The sequence below is a fragment of the Mercenaria mercenaria genome, chromosome 1 (assembly GCF_021730395.1).
Source record: "Mercenaria mercenaria strain notata chromosome 1, MADL_Memer_1, whole genome shotgun sequence".
Taxonomy (NCBI): Eukaryota; Metazoa; Mollusca; class Bivalvia; order Venerida; family Veneridae; genus Mercenaria; species Mercenaria mercenaria.
Genome location: NC_069361.1, coordinates 118182990 through 118206865, shown reverse-complemented (window position 1 = coordinate 118206865; position 23876 = coordinate 118182990). Strand labels below are relative to the sequence as shown.

At 31.0% G+C, this 23876-nt stretch overlaps 1 long non-coding RNA gene across 1 annotated transcript; it reads right to left on the bottom strand.

Annotated features, from left to right (window-relative positions):
* Positions 1 to 15502: 15502 nt before the first annotated feature.
* LOC123544927 (uncharacterized) lies at positions 15503 to 22635 on the bottom strand. Its single transcript, XR_008366788.1, has 3 exons — positions 22545 to 22635; positions 20229 to 20962; positions 15503 to 15948 (listed from the first exon to the last, which is right to left on the bottom strand). It is a non-coding gene; the product is annotated as an uncharacterized LOC123544927 (long non-coding RNA).
* Between the last annotated feature and the right edge of the window lie 1241 nt (positions 22636 to 23876).

The following is a 23876-nucleotide window of genomic DNA, read 5'->3' as shown; positions in this document are numbered from 1 at the left end:
TTTCCTGTAGTGTAAGGAAACACGCTTACTTCGGTGAGAATTCTAGGTTCAACTCCTAGCAGGAAGCCCAGGCACATAGAAAGACTGATATTTATTTATGTCTGCAAAATGTTGAAACTAACTGATTATTATTCTAAAACATGCAGTTTCAATTTTCTTTGTCTTTATTTTGGTCAGTTGTTTATTGACAGAAAGGTTAAGCAAACCAAAAAGAAACAAATTACACTTCTTACTATTACGAACATTGCAAACAAACGAATGCTATTTTTGTTTCTTTTTTTGTTATAATGTTTTCGTTTTTATAGGGAATTAAGTTTTTATTGGTCTGTTCTGCAAGCGTTATTATTTAGTTGTAGTTGAATTGTAATTTAGAAATAGAATTTAGTTTATTGTTCATTCTTGGCAAATAAAACACGATTCTGAGTTCAGATGGGTATCTGAACGAAAAAGAAAACGTGTTTTATCTGCCAACACTGGGCGCAAAATTAAATCTATTTCCTTTCTAACACGTACGAATTATACCTGGAACGGATACTAATCTGGAATCCCTTTTCAGTCGTAAATGGACGAAGTAAACCGCAATAGCCAAAAGTAGCTCTTTAAAACCGACAAGACAATACACGGTAAAATCCCTTTTTGTTTATATAAAAGAAAATCTTAAAAGTGTTAGAATGGTATTTCCTTTCGAAAAATAGGGTTGGTCCAGACTAAGTACTATACAGGTCTTTTTTCAGGAGTAAATATAAATAATGTCACTGATACTTAGTGTACCGTTACAGCTACAGTTTGAGATGCGTAGTTATGTGAAAAGCGTTTTTGCTGTAATCAATAAATAATCATGCTGTGCTACATTTACGGATCTTGTTACAGCTCATTTGGGATGTAAACAGCTTTCAAGAGTGACTGTAAACATAAAATCTGATACATTCTTTGATTGAAGTAATAAGAAATTAATGAAATTAGATGCTGCTTTCACTGCTTCAAGTTTACCAACCGTCAACGGCAGAGGAATATACAGTGTAACTTTGGCGGTGATCTGTCCGTCCGAAGTCATATCTATGATACGGTGTGGTGTATTTAAATAAAACATGGTTAAATTGTTTACTACTATCTGGAAGGGTATGTCGTATTACATAATGGGGACAAGATTGATGCAATGGTTTGAATTATTTTAAAAATAACATGATTTAAAGAAATTTTGTCCTGCAAATGTTAGTCAGATTGCTTGAAGAAGAAGTGATTTATGTCTCTTAGCATTTATGTATATAACACATGTATAGTGTTTATTCCATTAATCATGCATGGAATTCATGTCCTGCTTGATAATCTTAATACTTTCAGACCCAGGACACATCCAGTCCAAGAAGTATCAACGAATATATGGCAGTACAGTAGACATCTGTATATTTTGAAGGGGGCCAGTATTTTACTACATATTTTTCATTTTGGACTCATTTAAGATGAAAACAAGGGGGTTTTTTTATCAGTCTGGTCATGGGTTTTGTCCCAGGTCCGATACTGGTGCCTGTGATATAGGTAACCTCGACTCTTCACTGAATATGGTTTCCTGGTTAGATTGAATTGCTTAAGTATGCAGCTTAAAACATATCTTTAAGCTACTGTAATTAATTGTATTTAAATAAGGAAAAAAAATTGGACATAAATTAGAGATGTTCTACCATATATATTGTACATCTTCTTATCGTTTAGATAAAATAAATATTAAATTATTTATCGGCAAATTAATAATAGATTTTTAATAATGTACTTTTTCACTCATTACACTTTTTTGCATAAAATTTGAGATAGGTTCAATGTAAATTCAAGCAGAAAATTACAAAAGAAATTTAGGTGACGGTTAAGCTGTTTGTTTCAGTATAGTTTTGAACAGCTGAACAATAAAACCTAAACTGAATCAAACAAAAATATACAATGTTGGCAATTTCTAGTGTTATGTGTGTTTTTAAATGTCTAGGTCCACTACTATATAAGTTCAACATTTTATCTGAATCCCAATCCTTGTGCACAATCATAAAGATTTGCAAGAGGCTATAATATACATTAAAAAATATAATTTTCTAAAACATATACTGTCTTACTTTTTACAAACCGGTCAAACATATGATACTGCTGCTTATCAGTGATTAAGTAATAGTCGCTAACTGATGAGCAATTTTGCACAACAGAGGTCCCCATTGGACCATGACGTAATAAAAATGTCTTTGTTTTGATAAAAGATATCTGCCAATATCATGATAATGAAAAAGGTCATATACCGATGAAAGTGTTTATTGTATTTAATAAATACTATATACTTATTTATTTTCAGTTTAAATAATAAGTATCATACTGTGTACCTTTTTTCCATCTTCTACTTTATAACGTGGAAATGCACGCTCTGGTAAATTAATCACATTACAATCACAAGTAAAATCACCATCATTCATTAATTTGTAATTTATACTTTCAAGTTCATGCAGTGATCAGTGAACGTATAGAAACCACGGTTGTATGTAACATTTTAGACCCATAATTTATATATATAACAAAATTTTCGAGAAATGTTTCAATCAACGAACAGTTTTGTTTCAGGTATGTTTTGTTGTAATATCGTCAGAAATTGTACCGGCACACACTTTGTACAGGAATTACATAGAGTTAATTCTAATTGCCTTTTTATTTTATGCGAAATTTTTAATACCAGTTGTAACTTAAAATTTGCCAGTTGAAAATGTTTTACCTTTAATCATAACATCAAACATAATATATAATTGGCACTAGTAACGGACACATAAATAAATAAATAAATAAATAAATAAATAAATTTATATATCAAATAGAAATAAATAAATAAATAAATAAATAAATTTAAAAAAAATAAATAAATAAATACTTTTTATATATAACAAAATTTTTGAGAAATGTTTCAATCAACGAACAGTTTTGTTTCAGGTATGTTTTGTTGTAATATCGTCAGAAATTGTACCGGCACACACTTTGTACAGACATTACATAGAATTAATTCTAATTGCCTTTTTTATTTTATGCGAAATTTTTAATACCAGTTGTAACTTAAAATTTGCCAGTTGAAAATGTTTTACCTTTAATCATAATGTCAAACATAATATATAATTGGCACTAGTAACGGACAAATAAATAAATAAAGGAATAAATAAATTTATATATCAAATAGAAATAAATAAATTAATTAATTAATTAAACGCTCAAACAGATATGCTTGATACACCTTGCACTGTATAGTTGTACCGTCAAGTAAATGTTTGTAAAAAGCGTGCTCAAGATTGCGATTAATTCATTTTCAAATTTAAACGGAAGCAATTTGTCATTATTCAATTTTAAAATAAAAAGTACACATGCATTGTTCAGACAGTTAAAAAATAATGTCATCTTGATGGAAAATATTTTTATAGCCTTTTTATAACCTGACATAACCGATCTTTTCCATATTTCTATATAGAAATACGTAGAAACCATAGTCAAACAAAAATGGAAGCAATAAGTGTTTGTATCACATTGATAAAAATACTATGAAATAAAGGGCAAAAAATGAAGATTATTTCACGAGGTTATAAAATTTCGTCAAATAACTATAAAAATACGTTTTTAATGTTTGAAATGTATTTTCCAATACAAATCTATAGTAGAACTTTTTAGGTTATAACACATTAAATAGTTGTTATTTTTTATTCTATATAAAATTGACATATTTCCAATGGCCGCAGCACAGATCAGGGCTCATTTTAAACGTCTGTAACCTGCTAAAAATGAGACCCTAAATTACACTGGTGGTGTATAATCTAAGTTTCCATGAAAAATTTGTTATGTTGTTATTTCATTATAAAAATGCTACCTACATGTCTAGCATAGATCTGTCATGTGCTTTTAGTAAAAAGATGCAAAGAAAATAATGAAAATAAGAACTATTTGTATCCGCCATAGTGCGACTACCATTTTTTTCACGCCATTTTTTCTATTTAGTGTCTGTATGCCATTATCAAAAAACGCGATCCGTGAATATTTAATTTCAAAATAGTTTCATATTTCTTTTGCCGAAACTACCGGTCAATGTATTGTAATGTTGGTCATGTTTACATTACTCTTACCATCTTTTTAAAGTAAGCTTTGCATACAATTCTGATTAAATCTAAAATCGCCCTCATGTCAATATCAAATGTTGTATCTTGAATACTCCGTTACAAGATGTGCTAGACATCACCACGACTGAAATTTGCATGTGGTTTGAAAGCTTAAATATGCAGATTTAGAAGTCGCAAGGTTTCTTACGAATTACAGTTAAGGCCAGTTGAAATATTTGACAAAAATACCTTAAAAAGTGCATTGAGACTTATATTTTACATGGTTTTGACCAGGAGTTATTAGATTTGTTCCAATAAAGCAAAAACAAAGCAGACCCTTTTTTCATTCTGAATCTCAAGGCACGACACTAATAAATAGTACTGGAAAAAAGCTATGTGAGTGAGCAGGCTGAATATTTTGCTAAAATGACCGATGTTATCAACAATGTTTTTCGGACTTTAGCTTCCCTGCCATTTTACCGGCTCTTCATTTATCATCACACCGTATCAGCCTTATTTCCATGAAATCATTAACATTATTATTAGCAGTCTTTCATATCGCTTCTCCTTTTCCCTATTATTTTTTTTATTTACTTATTTCTCCCGAACATACTTTAGATATAAAGGAACAGTTCAGTTTAACAAATTAACATTTCATATATTTCAAAAGTGGCAAATTTAGAGAAATTCTCTTACTGTCTTACGGTTGAAATCGGGTAACTGGCAGGAGTCTACACAGTAACCTTCCTGCCGGATATTCTCATCATTACCCGCAACCAGTGAAATATTTTTATAATATTGGTGTCTTGTTTCCTAGTCACTTGCCGGAGACTCCGAGACGAATGAATAATTACATATACAAATTTCATTGTGTCTTCGAGTAAGTTCGAGGACAGGTTTCAGATTACTAAAATCAGGATAATTATATTTAACGTAGTGATACTGGAAAAACAAAATATTTGTAAATAATGATAATGGTCTGTTTTTATTTTACATTAAAATAAACCAGATTTTTAGTTCACTTATAATATTTTATGACTTTTTGAGAGAATATGAAAGTATTTTCTTTCTCATTTTGATTGTTCCTTCAAAATTGATAAAAAGAAGTATCGTTTTCATTTCTTTATGATTTTCATTATATTTTAACGACCATAATCTAAAAGTTTATCTAGTTTTATGTAGTTCTTAGTTTAATCCATTTATCTAAATTTATTTTATGTTTTTATTTATCTAAACGGCACTGTGACAATCTATTCAATATATAATATTTAACACATCAGTGCCCTATTCTTTAACGGCGGTTATTTAAAAGTTTGTTTATTTTTGGGTAGTTATTAGATTTAGTCCATTTTATATAAATCTATGTGCCAGGGCTTCCTGCTAGGAATTGAACCTAGAATTCTTACCTAAGTAAGCGTGTTACCTTACACTACGGGAAGTTACCCCACAGCAACACAGAACACTGGACTCCTTAAAACTTGCATTTATACCCATCATTGCCCATTAAGGTCTAAAATCTGATTCAGATGAAAATTTATAATGCGTGTCGTTAATACTTGCACGGTAAATATATTTTAAAGTTAAAGAAACAAATATGTCAGGACTATTGAGATTTGTGCAGACAAATTATGAATAGCAAATTTAAAACTTGTTGATACATACCTGTATGTATTGTCGTGTTGGGCGATCTGTGAAGTTTCCACTTTTCTCTATTTTGAAGTTCTTGAAAAACTATTGCGCTGTGCTGATAATATGGTAATACAGTTACATTTGTAATTTTCACACCCAAAATGAAGGTCAAGACGGTTAAAGTATCGTTTTGTTGTAGTTGTTTCCTACGCCCGATTAATTTCTTCCAGGCCTATTGCTTCTCAGTAAATAATTAGATTAGATATAATAAAATTTCTTCAGCCTACTTTAAAGGATGTACGAGTGATTTTTGTCTAAAGTTAAGAAATTTTTCATACCCTGTGAGCTTGAACAACATTAGTTTCTAAGACAAACAAGAGCAAAAATACATAGGTCACCGAACTCGTTTTAATTTCATAAGGTATTTTCTTCACCCACTGTTTACGCATTTCTGAAATTTTTTAAAATTGAAAAAAATGTTGGTACTTTATAAAATATATAATATTCTACTTAATCTTATAAGGATTTCAGGTCTTATAGATTAATATGAATATATGGTGATTTTAGTATTATATAAGCATAAATGTCACTAACAAATCTCTTTAATTTTTACATGTTGACATAATTACCCCACTCGCTTTATTTTCAATGGAAAAAAACGTATTTAGATCTACAAAAAAAATTCTGACGTTAAGATTTTCAAAATATTTTGCAGCATTAATGACACACAAAAATGCCTCAAAATGGAAATAAAAAAATTGGGTCACCGTGCATCTAAGAGATTTATTAATTAAAACTGTTAAAATGTAGTGAATTCTGATATTTTTGTTCTTTTTGTTTTAATTTATATTTTCTAGATAATATAAATGGCTATCTTAAAAAAAACATATTTTCTTTATAGCTTAACATTATATGTATCAGTCAGAAAAATATCAAAACCTAACCTGGTCTACTTAAATAGATTAGAAATTACCTATCCCTCCACCATTGTAAATCTTACGTCAATTTTTTTGGCAAATTCCAGCCAAAAATAAGGGTGATATTTGTTTTTCGCAAAAAGCATAATATATTTGGTACATTATAAATATATTATATAATTTATTTATTTATTTATTTATTTATTTTATTTTATTTTATTTTAAATGCACATGTAAAGGAAATAGCAAATTTGCTTTTTTGCATTAGCATTTCTAACCCGTTTCTTCACATTAACTATCTCAGTACCTCGGTATTGCTATTTAGTTGTGGAATTCAAAGCTACATCTTTTGATTTGTTTTCGCAGTAGATATTGTTGAATTAAACAAATTTCTCCTAAAATGTTTTCTTCATTTAGGAATGAATTGTATTGCTCAATAAAATAAATTATTTGTTTTGTTGTCCTGTCAATTAGGATAACATCCAGGGACATCATATTATTTACATTTATACCCATCATTGCCCATTAAGGTCTAAAATCTGATTTAGATGAAAATTTGTAATGCGTGTCGTTAATAGTTGTACGGTAAATATATTTTAAAGTTAAAGAAACAAATATGTCAGGACTATTGAGATTTGTGCAGACAAATTATGAATAGCAAATTTAAAACTTGTTGATACATACCTGTGATAACTTCAGCTATATATAATGTTTATTTTAAGATGCTTGCTTTGCAATTTAATCATGTTTTCATAACTGAAAGTTCCTATATAAAAATGCAAAACACAAATTGAATAAAGATAAAAAAGTGATTTGATTTGGGTTTTACGGCGCATCAACACAGTATAGGATATATGGCGCCAAACAGGACTACAAATTTTGGTTTCACATCTCATTTACATCGAAATCCGTTTACTTGAGTCACCCTAGAATAAATGATACTGACATTTTTATTTTCTGTCTTATAATTGTTTACCGATAGTTTGATGTTTCTTTTATTAAAATTAATAGTAAAATGAGTTCTCTGCAAACGTTTTGGATAGTAGCAATTACTTGGAAATTTGTCTCTTCTTGAGCTTGAGGAGATACCATAAGTTATACAAAATTTATAAAAAACGGCACGGTAAAAAGTGTTTAGAAATTGCAAAACAGTGTGAAACACGGTCACCTTTAAGAATATACGAAGCAAATGCCATTTTGTAAATATTACTATTAGGGATCTAATACCTTAAGGTCAAGAAGGCGTAATGCAGCATTATATTACGGAACGTCAAATATTACGATCGACGACGCCACGTCTTTGCGGGTAAACAACTTGTATGCTAAAGATTTTACTTTTCATTCATGAATTCATTATATATAAACAATCAAATATCTACTTATAAATTATTAAAAGTGCGGATATAACTACCGCATACCTTAACTGTATTTTCTTATATATATATATATATATATATATTTTTTTTTTTTTTTTTCATCAAAGCTAGAATGAACGCCATGAAGTAAAAAAAATATAATTTATGATTCGAGTTTAAATATAGCTAAAATCTGTCAGAATTTGACCGTATTCATTATAATTAACACTCAGATAAAAACACCGTTTCTTTTCAAATTTGAATAACGCGAATATTATAGCTGGACATAGCCGCTAAATTGCTCTCATTTTCAACTTTAGGTTAAGAAAAAAAGGAGATATGAATAAAGTAAAAACTATGAAAAGTCGGTCCCATTTCCCAACTTTTACATGAAAATTTAGAAACCCTGCTCCACATCAGAATGTGTTTTAAAACGGCACTATCGAAAAATAATAACAATAAAAAGAACCAAATGGTAAAAAAATAATATGAATAAACAGAAGGATAGCGACAACAATGAATTTTCGCGTTTTGTATTTTAATTATATTTGATTGCTCATTGTTTCATACATACACAAATACAAAAATATCGTTTTAACACAAAACGAAAAAGATATTGGGTCGGGCTACAAGTTATTTCAACATCAGCATATTTAGCCATTCCCACAATATTAACTTTCATCTTTATAAATCTACCATGGTTAACAAATATATGCAATTCGGATTCTAAGATAATCCCAGCTTTGAAACTGCAAATAAATTGATAGATTGTTGTCTAATTCACGCAGTTCAAAATTACCTACCCCCTCATATGGGACCGAATGACACACTGGCTTCAGTCGAGTGATCGTATGTTTGGTCTCCGGTGCACTTACTCTATCCGTGATTAATATTTTTCAAAGGAACAATTGTAACTTACCGTGAAAAAGAATTCAGCGCTTGTAAAAAGTAAAATGTTAACGAAAACTGGCATAAAACCCAGAAAGAATAATTATTCACGGCTAATTCTGATTGTTAAGTTAGTCGAAATATGCACTATCAAAACGACATAAGTTAACATCAGCCGTTAAAAATGTACGGCATGAAATAAATAAGTTGTTGCACTCATGCATTTGATAACCGTAGTGTTGGGTTTACGTCGTTTTCACTGCAACGGCGGTCAGCTTTGCAGACGCTTTCCGAAAGAATTGATAACTTTCCCACTTCACGGGGAATTCTGGCTCGAACTAACATCTCTGAATATCGATGAAAATTGTATTTAGTTATTTATGATAAAGTTGAAAGAGGCTTTAAGCAAATACGAAGAAATATTTAATGATGTGAAAGCCGTAAAATAAAAGCTGCAAATAAATCCTACAAACAGACAATGTCAATTTGGTTGAAAATCACGGGAAAAAAAGGTAACGTTCTAACTGTGCTTGAACTTTCCAATTTCCATAGCACCGTGGCGTGAAATTGAACCCGGTAGTCATTCAAAAATATTTCAGGAACATTTTCAGAAAAAAAATATATATGGAGGAGAAAACGAGCAGTAATATGTTTAAATAGACGTATCATTTTTTCATTACGTTTATGTGTGTGTAACATGCATTCAGATATACAAGGAATTAATTAGAGAATGGCTTACAAAATTAGAATACGCTTAAAATGAAATTCATATTGCAATAAACTTGTTTGTGATTACTTATTTTTCCGTAAAATACAAACAGTTCTTTTATGCACAAAATATTCGCATGATCATTTATAGGTGAAATTTAAGACAATACGACAAGAACGAAGTCGGAGAGCCCCGTATTGTTTTGCTCATTTAGCAAATAGATTTATATCAAAATTTTAAGTTTTTAAAAAAATCTATGGTACAATTTTTACACATTACTTTGAAATTCCGCTCGAAAACAATAATTTTGTGGAAAGATTTTAGCATGATGTTTGTATAAGAAAGTATTCCTTATTATCTATATAGATAATTTATAGGTGAAATTTAAGACAATACGACAAGAACGAAGTTGGAGAGCCCCGTATTGTTTTGCTCATTTAGCAAATAGATTTATATCAAAATTTTAAGTTTCTAAAAAAATCTATGGTACAATTTTTACACATTACTTTGGAATTCCGCTCGAAAACAATAATTTTGTGGAAAGATTTTGGCATGATGTTTGCATAAGAAAGTATTCCTTATTGTCGGAGTACTTTTTTGAAAATTGCACCACCATTTAGGTTTTAACGGGCCTGTTATATCAAAAGTAAAAAAGAAAGTTATTGAATTGAATGGATATCCCAAAGCTGAATTAATTTTACCACTTATTCAAAGTTTTATAAATATACAGTTTGTTTGAAATAAGGGGATGTAGATAGTGACTCCAGTACTTCTTTTCAATATTTATAGAAAACAAAGACAAATATCAAACAGGGAATGCCACGTACCAAAAACGCACACAGAAGAAGCAGACTTTGAGGTGAAATTACAAGAAAAAGTCAAATTTGGAAAACTTATTGATGATGTCGTTATTATTATTAGCAGATAGCAAAGTCTTTAGAAGAAGTATTGATTTATTGAATGAATACTGCATAAGCTGGGCACTAACTCTTGATATTACCAAAATTGTGATTTATTTTTCAGGAAAACATCCTCCTTTTTTCCAACCAAACAATTGACTAGTAAATTATTTTAATTATTTGAGCGCTGTTTTAACACTACTGGAAATTGTAATCTAAATCAACAACATCTGCCACGTAAGGTACTGAAAGCTTAAACCTGTAATTGCAGGAACTTTAGACTTAACTTTTTGATGTTCAGCACATGTTCAACAGGTATTCATGGCGAATTTGGCAGGTACCCATTTTATATCATTCAACTGGAAAAGGGTATGAAGTATTGATAATATAATAATAAAAGGTTTGAACTCTGAATTATGATTGTAAGTAAGGATTTAGAAATTAGGTTTCTTGTGTAAAGAATTAAATATGTAAATATGGTTTTGCGAGAAAACGGTATGACTCAAATACAGTTAACTCTATTTTTTTTAATATATATTATAAGAAAGATTTTATACGGAAGTAGAAAACTGATCAAGAAAGAATCAGTATGTTAGAATTAAATAATTATACCAATATTACACTATAAGATGTACCTTGATAGTGTTCCTTATAGTTTAAGACTATTCCTAGACTAATTTCTTAAATTTATGCAACTGATGTTACTCTTGACAATATCTATTGTTCAGTTTTTTATCTTGTCTATCATCTATTGTAATTTTCTTCATTGTGCTGTACATGATATTTAAAAAGAAATGTAATAACTTGTAAAATGTAATGCACACGTGATTTTTATGGAAGTTGATACATATTTTGTTTATATATTGGTGATATCTCTGTACAAATCGAATAAAGTATATGTTTTGTCCTGTTCTTGCAACTTCAAATGTATTTATATTACATAACTGTTAGAAATTTAACAACTGTCCGATTGTTTCGTAGAAATAAAACAAAGCAATTTTAACTATTTGTTGACACTTGATCCATTTGAAATTATGAAATTAAAGCCATATACAATCTTGAGACTGTCTTGCATTTTGAACGTCGTTGTGAATAAAATGGAAATGAGTATAGTGTCTCAGGCGAGCGAGTAATTTATCTGTCAATTTGACATAACATACATTAAAGAGGTCGTTTTGCATGATTATAACACTGCTGAAATGAATATTTCAAAGTCTTCTACAGAAAACAAGTGCGCTCTAGGCAGAAGTACTATTTTCTAATTTCAAATAAATTAGCATGGCATAATATCGTCAAAATAATTATATATTATGTATACAAATTGTTCACGGTATAATCATTTTGACGTTTTTTGTATTAAAACTTATTTACATTCATCATTTGTATTCCATAAAGGCGACTTCTATACAAACCGGTAATAATTTAAGTAGGATGATAGTGCAATACAGAAAAAAAGAGATATTTCTGATTTTAATTATGGTAAGTCAACGGTCAGGGTATTCATATGAAAGGTTCGAGTGATCGCATTGTTTTTTTTTCTTTCAAAACAACTAAATGTTTCATAGTTTTCAAACTTTAAACACACGCCGTATTACCTTCAAACTATCTAATACTTGTATGTACATTTTTTCCGCGAAGCATTATCACTGTGTGTAAACATTTTGCGTTACTTCACAAATAGTATAAATAATTAATGATTCAGAATTGCTTAAGAGAGGATTTTATATACACATCTAACTTGAAGGAACAGAAAATCTGACTTTCCTAGATTTACAATAAGCTCTAAATTGTTTGCGGACCCGTAATTAAGATATCACCTGAAAGAGAGTTTTAAGTCGCATTCATGCATAAAATCTACCTTTTTCACTGGATCAACCATTTCAACCTCTATTTATTCTATCTTGAACTCGGCAGCGGTTCAAGTTTTTTTTCGATTACCATGAATGTATTGAATTGCTTATAACTTGTGCGATTGTTGATTTTAGAAAGTATCAGTCGGCACGCTTTTATCTGTTAAGAATCCTGAAAGCTTGTGAATATACGCTCGTACTCATCAGTACACCAAATATGTTTGTACCGAAAACAATCGAAGGTAAAATTGTTTTGTCTTTTTTTCAAATTGTTTTTAAAAGACCTCCAATACATGCCTTGGGTAGTGTGTTTAATTTGTTGGTCCCATGTATGGATACTTAAAACATGCTGATCCTTTTCAAAAACAACAGATTGGTAATTAGAAATGTACTGGAATCGTGAAGTTGTCACGAATGAAAACAATAAATTTAGTTTTTGTTCCATGTGTATATGCACGATAAACGACGTTTGTTTTTGTGTTAACGTCTGCAGTAGCCCTTGGGATATGTTTGAGATGTTAACTAATAAAAATACGTGTATTATCCCTATAGGAATTGAAACGTGATGAATATTTTAAGACTGTGCTATATGTAGCAGCATGTGCTCATAATACATATAACGGAGGCGACCCGGTGTTTCAAAATGGTCTCCAAAGATTTTTACATATATCGGGATATTACAAATATTTCGAAATTTAAATTTTCAGTGAGTTAAGCAGCGCATAAGTTCATAAATATCTGTATTACTATTAATCTGTATTATTAAATTTTAAAAAATTGCACCATCTCTTAAACGAACTTTGGATCATAGTAAAATCTTCTTCACTCTGCGTCTGAGACCATCCTTACAATTTTAGACAGTTTAGTACACCATATATACAAAAAACAATCTTGCCTAAAACCTTGTACTACGTTTACGTATGCTGAAACTGGAAACATGTATTTTCGTTTCTATAAATGCAGTGGTAAGATTTGAGAACTATTTGTGCGATATGTTTAGTTCTATTAGGTAAGATAATTATCCTATTTATTAATTGTAACTTTGAAATAACTTATGACATTTGTGAATCTTTAAAATAATAGCTAGACAGTATCTATAAATGCTACCGAACATCCAGAAAATTACAGGAAGAATATTTATTTTGTTTATTTCCAAATTTCAGCTTAAAGTTCTTGAAAAACTATTGCGCTATGCTGATAATATGGAACAGTTACATTTGAAATTTTCACACCCAAAATGAAGGTCAAGACGGTGAAAGTACCGTTTTGTTGTAGTTGTTTCCTACGCCCGATTAATTTCTTCCAGGTCTATTGCTTCTCAGTAAATAATTAGATTAGATGAAGTAAAATTTCTTCAGCCTACTTTTAAGGATGTTCGAGCGATTTTTTTTCTAAAGTTAAGAATTTTTTCATACCCTGTGAGCTTGAATAACATTAGTTTCTAAAACAAACAAGAGCAAAAAAACATAGGTCACCGAACTCGTTTTAATTTCATAAGGTATTTTCTTCACCCACTGTTTACACATTTCTGAAATTTTGTAAAATTGAAAAAAATGTTGGTACTTTATAAAATATATAATATCCTACTTAATCTTATAGGGATTTCCGGTCTTACAGATTTATATGAATATAATGTTGATTTCAGTATTATATAAGCATAAATGTCACTAACAAATCTCTTTAATTTTTACATGTTGTCATAATTACCCAACTCGCTTTATTTTCAATGGAAAAAAAACATACTTAGATCTACAAAAAAATTCTGACGTTAAGGTTTTTCAAAATATTTTGCAGCATTAATGACACACAAAAAAGCTTCAAAATGGAAATAAAAAAAATTTGGGTCACCGTGCATCTAAGAGATTTATTAATTAAAACTGTTAAAATGTGGTGAATTCTGATATTTTTGTTCTTTTTGTTTTAATTTATATTTTCTAGATAATATAAATGGCTATCTTAAAAAAACATATTTTCTTTATAGCTTAACATTATATGTATCAGTCAGAAAAATATCAAAACCTAACCTGGTCTACTTAAATAGATTAGAAATTACCTATCCCTTCACCATTGTAAATCTTACGTCTATTTTCGGCAAATTCCAGCCAAAAATAAGGGTGAAATTTTTTTTTCGCAAAAAGCATAATATATTTGGTACATTATAAATGGCGGATATCCTGAATAAAACGCTCGTACATCCTTAAATGAAACGCCATAAATCTTGTTTCCATTTAATCTATATATATAAAATTTATTTATATGTTTTATTTTATTTTATTTTAAATGCACATGTAAAGGAAATAGCAAATTTGCTTTTTTGCATTAGCATTTCTAACCCGTTTCTTCACATTAACTATCTCAGTACCTCGGTATTGCTATTTAGTTGTGGAATTCAAAGCTACATCTTTTGATTTGTTTTCGGAGTAAATATTGTTGAATTAAACAAATTTCTCCTAAAATGTTTTCTTCATTTAGGAATGAATTGTATTGCTCAATAAAATAAATTATTTGTTTTCTTGTCCTGTCAATTAGGATCACATCCAGGGACATCATATTATTTACAGAACTGTTTAATCAACACATTTAATTGTTTTGCCAAATAGCCTAGTTAGACCCCTAAATAAGTTATGTCATGAATTTCAATTAATACTAATTGCATTTCAAGTGCTTTTTATGAGACGGTTTCATCTTATACATGTTCGTGACATCAAGCAATAAGAAATTGTTTCCGGAACGTAATAAATTTGTATTAGCCACTGTTACAAATCATGCAAAATTCAACATCTAGGGGCAACCTGAATGTAATACCTTTGCAGCAAACAATCAATTAAGATATAAGTCACGTTATCAAGTCATGTTGTCAAAAAATACTCGGAACGGATTTCTTAAATTTTGATTGCAGTAGTTCCTATTTAAATACAATGGCTGCATTTACCTAATATTTGTAAAGTTGTTTATTATTTCTTAATGTGCTTATGTTGTTTATTTGAGAAGACGGATTCGTTACTCATAGTAAGAGCTTAGAACACTCCTAAAAAAGCATTGTTTCTGGTTTCAGTGCAGCTTGGAGACTAAACGGTTAAACCCTATTGTAAAGTCTGCACCTACAACATCAATCAGACGAGAAAAAAAAGAAACATTTAATTACGACAAAAAAAATATTTCTGGTTATGGATTTTTATTAGAAATGCAGGACTGTTCCATCTAAACATACATATAAAAGTGGAAAAAAGTGACTATTTTATACTTAAAAACAAAAGGCCTTAGAATTTTGGCAGATGATTTGGTCGTTTAACAAATTGTCAGTAGTATTATTCTCGGTATATTCTCGGTCTTATTTCTTTTTTTCTTTTCTGTTTGTAATTCGTATTATTAATCAATTTAAAACAGCCCCGATAACCTAGTGGTAGAGCGTCTACTTCGAGTGCGGGAATTCCTGGCCGCGTCATACCAAAGACGTAAAAAATGGTACCGGTAGCTGCCTTGCTTGGCGCTCAGATTTAAAAAAAGAAAACTGGCCTCCTCTCTCATACCCTCGTGGCGATGGATTCCATCAAGATTGAGGTGTCTGATAAATAGAAGCTGTAGAACTTCCTTCACAATCGACCTAAAATAAATTGTGTATAAACTAATCGATGAAAGAAACAAATGATTATTTGTTTCGTTCCAACTGAAATATCCTAGATTTGATTGTTTTATTAAATGATGACAATTATGTCTATTTTCTAATTTAGGACCGAACCGGCCCTTCTAGTTAGTTAACAATACCTCAAATTATATCCAGCATATCATGGAATTTGGCTGAACTATATCTGATAAAAAAGTGTCAGAAAATGACTTAGTCCACCTACATGTAGACTAGCCACTAGACTGATAATAACTATATTTCTATATTTTTCCCTTTTTTGACAAATTCAATTTAATAGAGACAAAAGCCAGTCTGTTTTAGAGATTTTCACACAGGACTGATGTTGAAATTATCAGTCTAGTACAATCCGAAATACTCTCAGAGAGATGATTGGCACCTATGGCTATTAGATTACCCATGGATAATTCGTACATCATGCTAGTGGTCAAGTGTTGTGCTGCTGATCATAAATCTGTTTACCTAACTGATTTTTAATGGTGATAGTTGAAGAACCATTCTCATCTAGAATAAACCATTTTGCTACTTTTGAAATCTTGATGGGTCATCTTGCAAATATATTTATTAACAATAATATGTATATTATGTCTCCCCCAGGAGACATATTGTTATTGCCCTGTCCGTCCGTCCGTCTGTCCGTCCGTCCGTCCGTCCGTCCGTACGTCACACTTCATTTCCGAGCAATAACTGGAGAACCATTTGACCTAGAACCTTCAAACTTCATAGGGTTGTAGGGCTGCTATAGTAGACGACCCCTATTGTTTTTGGGATCACTCCATCAAAGGTCAAGGTCACAGGGGCCTGAACATTGAAAACCAATTTCGATCAATAACTAGAGAACCATTTGACCCAGAATGTTGAAACTTCAAAGGATGATTGGCCATGAAGAGTAAATGACCCCTATTGATTTTGGGGTCACTTGGTTAAAGGTCAAGGTCACAGGGGCCTGAATATTGAAAACCATTTCCGATCAATAAATTAGAGAACCACTTGACCCAGAATGTTGAAACTTCATAGGATGATTGGCCATGAAGAGTAGATGACCCCTGTTGATTTTGGGGTCACTCCGTCAAAGGTCAAGGTCACAGGCACCTGAACATTGAAAACAATTTCCGATCAATAACTAGAGAACCACTTGACCCAGAATGTTGAAACTTCATAGGATGATTGGCCATGAAGAGTAGATGACACCTATTGATTTTGGGATTACTCCGTCAAAGGTCAAGGTCACAGGGGCCTGAACATTGAAAACAATTTCCGATCAATAACTAGAGAACCACTTGACCCAGAATGTTGAATCTTCATAGGATGGTTGATCATAAAGAGTAGATGAACCCTGTTGATTTTGGGGTCACTCCATCAAAGGTCAAGGTCACAGGGGCCTGAACATGGAAAATCATTTCCGATCAATAACTAGAGAACCATTTGACCCAGAATGTTGAAACTTCAAAGGGTGATTGTACATGCAAAGTAGATGACTCCTGTCGATTTTGGGTTCACTCCATTAAAGGTCAAGGTCACAGGGGCCTGAACATTGAAAGCCATTTCCGGTCAGTAACTTGAGAACCACTTGACCCAGAATGTTGAAACTTAATAGGATGATTGCTCATGCCGAGTAGATGACCCCTAACAATTTTGGGGTCACTCTCTGAAAGGTCAAGGTCACAGGGGCCTGAACATTGAAAACAATTTCCGGTCAGTAACTTGAGAACCACTTGACCCAGAATGATGAAACTTCATAGGATGATTGGTCATGCAGAGTAGATGACCCCTAACGATTTTAGGGTCACTCTGTTAAAGGTCAAGGCCACAGGGGCCTGAACATTGGAAACCATTTCCAATCAATAACTTGAGAACCTCTCGACCCAGAATGTTGAAACTTCATAGGATGATTGTTCATGCAGAGTAAATGACCCCTAATGTTTTTGGGGTCACTCCGTTAAAGGTCAAGGTCATAGAGGCCTGAACATTGATAACCAGTTCATATCAATAACTTGAGAACCACTTGACCCAGAGTGTTGAAACTTCATAGGATGATTGAACATGCAGAGTAGATGACCCCTATTGATTTTGGGGTCAGTCTATTAAAGGTCAAGGTCACAGTGGCCTGTTCATGTAAAATCATTTTTTGGAAATAACTTGAGAAGCACTTGACCTACAATGTTGAAACTTAATAGGATGATTGGACATGCAGAGTAGATGACCCCTACTTATTTTGAGGTCACTTGATCAAAGGTCAAGGTCACAGGAGCCTGAACAGTGACTTGACAACTACTAGGCCAAGAGTGTTGAAATTTAGCGGGATGACTGGACATGCCAAGTAGATGATCCCTATTGCAGCCAACCATCAGTGTCTCTTTGGCTTTCGCTCCTGACCCCTATTAACTTCTTGCCTATGGGACTTTGCATTGGGGGAGACATGCGCTTTTTTACAAAAGCATTTTCTAGTTTTATTTAAAGGATTATTCTAATCATTAAAATTCTGAAACTGAAGAATGGATTTTAAAAGTTTATTACAGCATGTCTTTGTCAAAGGCACATTTTAAAAAAATATGTCGAGTTCAAGTTTATTCAAACGATAAACTGCTTTGTATAATATGTGTCAAAAAAGAAGATTATGATTGCATTCTACGATATAAAACTTTTCAAAGGTGTTTATAAAACCGAGACTTGTTGTCCCATTGGAAAGCCAGTAGATATAGACAAAATTATGAGAAAGCTGTACCACAATTAAAAGAAACACAAGTGTCAGCATAAAATGATTTCTATTCAGTGACCAAGCACCGTTCCGCAGTCACTGCAGCACCAAACAAAAAAAGACGTTTTATTTTCTTAACAAAGATTGATAAATAACAAAACTATTGAAGGTCGATGCATATATGGAAGGCTGGTGCACCATTCTTTTTGCCAGATATCTAATACTAATCGCTAAATACAATATTCTTACTCTCATAATAAATGCGAAAATTTCAAATATCTAATGTTTATAATGCTGAAAGATAATGCTAATTGTCCATTGATTTTATGAAATAAAGATCTGCATCATGTTTTATGAGTCTGATTTGAAGCATGTTCTACCATGTCATGCCAGCATCGGACAAAGCATGTTAGCATTCAGCTTTGTATGGAGGGCCGGTGCGTCATGCTAATTGCCGAATGTCAATTTTAATGCTAAATGCCAATAACTTTATGATAATACATATTTTATGCTAAATGCCATTTTTTATTGAATTATTTGTCATTTAGCATTTTGCAATTAGCATGGCGCACCGTCCTTCCACAGTATTGTTTTGCCATCGCATTTGACAATATTTTTCAAATGAAAGGGCGGACTTATAAAGTTAATTCATAATGCTATATATTTTATGCGAAATATCAAATGCTTACTTGTATTTAGAGTATTAAACATTTTTAACGTTAAAATGAAGTATTTGGTAAATTGAACAAGCCTTCCATGAATAAAAACTATACTAAAGGAATGTGTATCTTTCAGATTTTCCAATCTAAATGCAAGTACCAATACAGAGAAATTCATTTCTGATAAAATTTCAACTCAGCTGAACCCTGCAGTTGTAAATCCCAGCTACCAGATGGTCTCAATAAATTGCATAAACATGTGGCAGTAAACCACTTATCTCTATTAGCTAGGCTGTGGTCAGTTCTTGACATTGATTGATAACAAACCTAAAAAGAGGTTTGTGAATTTTCGGATTGTACTAGACTATGATATTGGACATAGGATATAGACTGGCTCAGTTCACTACATACAATCATAAAAATGTAAAAAGATATATCATAGTCTAGAAGCTAGTCTAACCTACATGATCAAATCAACAACCATTTCAAATTCGATAAAATGTGCAACGTACCTTCAATCTTTCAACTTGTGTTCTCTCAGAAAAAAAGATAATAAAGGTGCCGGAAACAAATATTATAAATATAATAGTACAGATTAAAAAGGCATAGACCAAGGTAGAGCCCAAACAATGTGTTTTAAACCGAAATCATTAATATATGCCTGTTCCTAAATGTATTTATTCCGCGAAGTATTTCTCTATTTGAGCTTAAAGTTTATTACCATATAGATAAGGGTATATTTGTGGTATACGTTATATAATGATTAGAACTAACGATTATTAATATAATTATTTCTTGATTTTATCAATGCATAATCTTAAAGTTTTGAGAATTGTACTATCAGATTTAGCTATATATCAATAATTAGAATAAAACTTACTCACCGATAATTATATTCCTTTGCTATACCTATACACAATCCAACTTGTATTAAACATCGATTTCGATTTGAATATCACCAATAGTAATATACCTTTACTAAATGTATGAATATTCCGAATTGTATTGAAAATTAAATTCGATTAGAATATCACAAATCATCACCTTTCTTTACCATGTCTGTATATATTCAAAATTGTATCAAAAATTCAACCCGATTCAAATTTTAATGATCACATTAAAACATTATCACCAGTAATTTTATTCTTTCACTTTATCTTGGTATATTCCAAATTGTGTTTAAAATTAAATCCGACCTGAATAACAGAATTATTTATATTCCTCTGTCTATGTATACTCCAAAGTATATTGAAAATTAGATCCAATTTGAATACACAAAAAATTAATGATTATAATAAAACTTCCTCACATATAATTGAACTCCATTACTAGATCTATGTACATTTTAAACTCCGTTGAATAAATAAATCCAATTTGAATACATATTAACTGCTATAATAGAACCTACTCACAAATAATTATACTCCTTCTCTCTCTTTATATATCTTCCAAATTGTATTGAAACTATACCTCTGTTTGAGTATATAATTTAAGCATGTAATATTTTATACAAAAAAAAAACATTTCCTCGCGATATTTTTAGCTCTGATCAACCGCAAATAAATGTCAGGTGAAACATGAGAAAGATGTCTTTCATATTGACTGTTGTTTTCCATCTCTGAAAAAAAAAGAGAAACACTTCAATAACTTTAAAGCTTTCCAAGTACACATTATTACAATACCTGAACAAGAGCACACAAGAAATACATTTATCAAACGAATATAGACTTGTTCAAGGAATGCAGCTCCTAACACTAGAACCATAAAGTGTATGTTTGTAAATTGATAATTCGGCGATATATTACCTAAATGCATCACATTGCCGTAAATACAAGTCAGTAAATAAAAAGACAATATCAAACATTTCGAGAAAAAGATAAACAAATTAAGGAATATAATGAGGTACCGCTCATGCTTATGATGCACCAAACCTCAATTGTAATCCTCATGAGGTGGATCCTTATCTATTTTTAAGTTCTTTAAGTAGGTGTATATACAAAAACAATGGAAACTTCAGAAGTACTGCTCAGTTTCCCCTATTGACAATTTCTAAGAGCGGTTGTTCCTTTTGATGTAAGATGTAAACATGTATTTGCCTTAAACCCGGGCTTTAAGTACAAAAAATAAAACCTGGAAAGTAGATCCCTCTGAAGCACCGAAAACAATGCAAACAGTGAAAATTGCAGACTCGGCTTGATTGAGTCTGTTCAAAGTCTTACATATGCTGCACAAAATGTCAACTTTTAGCGATAATGTTTGCTTCGATATTTCTCTATTAACGTTAATTTAATAATATTAGCTTGTTTAGTCTCTTTTTAGAAAATTGAATGTGATCATTTAATTAAAGAAGAAATATTTAAATAATATTTTGTTTGCGCAAATTTTATTTGATATTATATTTTTGTTGGATTTGACGTCGCACCGACACATGATAGGTCATATGGCGACTTTCTTCATGTGAGGAAGCCACCCAGCTGGCTTACGGAAGGTCTGTGGTTCTACCCAGGTGTCCGCTCGTGATGAAATAATGCACGGAGGTACACCGCGGGTCTTCCTCCACCATTAAAGCTGGAAAATCGCCATATGACCTATCATGTGTCGGTGCGACGTCAAATCCAACAAAATAAATTAATTAAAACACGTATAATATAAAACCCGTTTTACACCATTTATTTATAAATGATTTTAATGACTTATTTAAGCAAACTGTTCTCATGCCATTTGGAAAAAACGGGCGTTTCCTTTTTATTTGCGCGAACAGATATTTCTTGACTCATCTAAATGTTTAAGTTCCGTAACATATTAACAAGGAGTGTTGATCAATTTTTGCATTACCAAATTCCCTTGTAGCCCCAGTTATATGGAAAATGTACCAGAAAATGATATTTACAGTTAAACAATAAAATATATGTAACTTCCATATAAGCTAATATTCTTTGATATTTCTTTTTCTTTATAAATAGTTTCTTCAATAATAACTTTTTCTTGCGGTAAACAAATGTTATCAGGAAGAAGTATGGAGTATTTGGTATGTAATGTCATGCTATAAAATGAAGAAAAATAACTTTTTAAAGTAAACTTAATGTTGGGGTATTCGATCTCCTCCCGCAACCCAACACCCAAAGGTTTAACCATTACAAGACGTTTCCTTAAAATAATATAAACTTTTCAAACCTTAAAAAGTAATAACAATATTTTACCTTTACTTACATACACTGTTTGCATCTTTCTTCTCGCCATGTTTGAGACGACTTGTGTTGCCATTGGCTGTACCTCCGTGATACAATCTATGTGAATGGGATAATAACCATTATTACCTTTAATACTAAACAAGGGGAAATATGTTAGTAGTCATAATAATATTCTTCGATGCATGTCATCCTCTTGTTACAAATGTTGTTTGGATCTTATTTTTTGCAATTTAAGTCAATGAATAAAATTCTAGACTGCAATCTAATTGCAAATCGAAATAGTAACAGAAACATAATCTGCCATGTGCCCTTTTTATGTAAGTACTGATGTCAACACGTATTTATAATGACTCTTGTAATCGCTATAATAAAGGTATGTTTTGGAATAAGGTATTTCGCGATGATCACTAACTATTTTTTCAGTGTTTTTTATTTTATTCATTTTGTTTAAATTTATATATTTGTTTTGAAGTTTATTTTCCAAATTTATTCATATATATTGTCTTTAATATGCTTTATATGTCAAGTCAGTTCCTGTGGGAATTATACATGTATTGGTTAAGAACAGAAATTATCACCGAAAGCACTTTTGAAAGGCGCAAAAATTCTTATATCTGATGTTTATCTTTAAAATAATTTTAAAAGTATTATCTTTATCAAATTTCATATAAATTTGCATATTATGTTAACAAAAGGTTCATATACAATTCAAATCCCATCGTTTGTTTTCCTTAAAATGCAGAGCTTTAATATTAGCTAATTGTACTTTACATCTAAAAAGATGAAGTAATTGCCAAGTATCGTGTTATATGTTGTTGTTGATTTTTGTTTTCTAATATGTAGATTTTTAAAGCTATTTTACAGTTAAACATGTAATGGAGTAGTGTCAGTATGTGCCCAATACCGTAGAAAATGTCATAATAACTGAATTCTTTAGTTAACAAAATTCAAAAACACAGAACGAGTCCTAATTTTACGCTATAGTTTTGGAAAATTGCAAACTAATTTTTATTGTTAAGTAAAAATGGCATTTTGCATTAGAACTTTCATTTATTTTCTTCTACAAAGTATTATTGTTCTAGCAAACGCAATCACATGTGATTAAAACGGACAGGTACTATTTTAAATCTTAGGGGAATATTTATATTGTTTTTGCTCACGTCAATTCAGAAAAGATAAAATCAAACCATAACTTACAAATCTTGTTCGTTCCTATGTTGTTCTTTTATATATTTAAATATTTTTACAGATGATCTAATCAACTTATTAAAATTATTCGATCTAACTGCCTACACTTGCGTTCTCGATATTTTGCAACAATGATATAACATTCTACTTATG